At 38.1% G+C, this 2,266-nt stretch overlaps 1 pseudogene; it reads left to right on the forward strand.

Annotated features, from left to right (window-relative positions):
* Positions 1 to 490: 490 nt before the first annotated feature.
* On the forward strand, positions 491 to 1,136 carry LOC102829126 (annotated as a pseudogene).
* Positions 1,137 to 2,266: the final 1,130 nt, after the last annotated feature.

Consider the following 2,266-nt stretch of genomic DNA (forward strand, 5'->3'; position numbering starts at 1 on the left):
TATTAATAGCAGTGGAATATTGTCAGAAATGTACCAGAAAATGAAAACATTATAAATAGTACCAGAATATTTTCACACAGTGCTGGATGATGAGTCCCTCCAGTTTGAAGGCATTTATGATGAAACCCAGGGAGAATACCTGAACCTAGAGTTAACCATGATATAAAGCTTTTGGGACCTACATTTGCTGATGGGGTACAACTCAAAACGAAGAGAAAAAGCTGTGAACATCCATTAATAATCAGAACATGGAATGTATAAAGTATAAATCTGGGAAAATTGGAAGTTGTAAAAAATGAAATGGAACACATAAAGATTGATATCCTAGGTTTTGAGCAGTGTAGCTCCAGCCATCGCGACCAGCCCTGCGCTCCCGTCCATACAGTTGCATCGCCTGGGCCAGGCCAGAAAAACAAAGACAAAGCGACTGCTTGCAAGGTTCCAACGGAGCTGAATTTACCTGCTTCTGCCGGGAACCACAGGCTCCAAGATGATTCACGGGGGATTCGCGTGTTCCAAGAACTGCTTGTGCGCTCTCAACCTGCTGCTCATTGGAATAGCCACGTGGGGCATTGGCTTCAGACTGATTTCTAGTCTCCGAGTAGTCGGCATGGTCATTGCAGTGGGTATTTCCTTATTCCTGATTGCATTTGTGGGGCTAATTGGAGCTGTAAGTACCACCAGGTGTTGCTATATTTTTTTACAAGATTATTCTCTTACTTGTATTTATCGTTCATTTTTCTGTATCCTGTGCGTGTTTAGCTCTGAACCAGAAGCAACAGGGTCAACTTCTGGAAGTTGGTTGGAATAATACAGCAAGTGTTCAAAATGACATCCAGAGAAATTTTAACTGTTGTGGGTTTTGAAGTTTTAACACAAATGACACCTGTTTCACAAACTGTGTTAAAAATGGCCACTAATGCTCACTGTGTGCTCCAATAATAAAAGAATATGCTGGAGAGGTTTTGACGTTTGTTGGTGGCATTGGCCTCTTCTTCAGTTTTACAGAGATCTTGGACATTTGGCTGACCTACAGATACAGGAACCAGAAAGATCCTTGTGGTAATCCTAGTGCATTCCTTTGTTGGGAAAATAAGGAATTTCATTCATTTTCTGATCTTGCTCATTTTCAATAACTTTTAAGTTTAATTAAGATGATTGGCCCATTTAATCGAGGAAACAGTATCTGAAATATTACATGGGTTAGCAGTGGAATTGTATTTCTTGGATTTCTCTAAATGTTTATCTTTGTCCATTACTGAAAATAAAAAATCGAAACTTATGGTTTCTTCTGACCCTTAGTGGTGCCTGTAATCTACTGTATTCACAGTGTCTGACACTGTCCAGTGTGGCATTTCTTAGCATTTATACCTGCAGAAAAATGCTGATGGCATATCGTGTTGATCATGTTGTGACTTTAAATACAGATTTCACTGGAATAATTTTATGTAGCACTGTAGATAGTTCCTTCAGGAAAAAGAGTTGAAGTTTATTAAAAAGCCAGAAAGTATAAGGTTCTAATGTGTTAAATTCACTAAGGGAAATCTAAATTCCCAGGTTTGGGTTTTTTGGGTTTTTTTGTGGGGGTTTTTTGGTCTTTTTAGGAAAGAAATGTTGTGGTGAAAATTATTAGTATAAAAGTGATACTTTAGTTCTGTGGTAGTCTTTTATGATTACACTTTTATGATTACACTGTTGTAGTTTAGATATAGCTGTATAGAGAAGTGTTGCTTTAGTTTTGGACTTATACAGGTAGTTGTAACAGAGAAGTTTCATGAAACATTCTAATATGTACTTCAGCCTTCAAAATTCAATAAATTTGTATAATTCAAAAAGTATATCTATATAACCTTTTTGATTATTTATTTTTGAAGACCAAAATACTACATTTTAAAACATGTTACTATTAATATGATGGTCCATGTAGGAAAATGATATTTGATTATCTTACAGATGATTAAACACCTTTTTCATGAAATGTCTCCATATTGTAACATGTCAAATCTAAGCACATTTGAATGTAATCTCCTGTAATTTGAAATGATATTGTGCCGGGGTCTGGCCCCGACATAGTTGTCACGAGTTTTTGGTTCACGAGGAGGGGAGATCCAGCGGCGATAGGGATAGCGAAAGAATACACAGACAAACAGAAGAAGGGAGACAATGAGGCACCCCAAAGCCAGGGTGGATACATCACTGGTGGGCAGGCTTGGGACTACAGGCATCATGGCCTCTGCAGGCAGCGACTCACTGCCCTGCAATCTTT

Source organism: Chrysochloris asiatica, unplaced genomic scaffold (assembly GCF_000296735.1).
Source record: "Chrysochloris asiatica unplaced genomic scaffold, ChrAsi1.0 scaffold00199, whole genome shotgun sequence".
Classification (NCBI taxonomy): Eukaryota; Metazoa; Chordata; class Mammalia; order Afrosoricida; family Chrysochloridae; genus Chrysochloris; species Chrysochloris asiatica.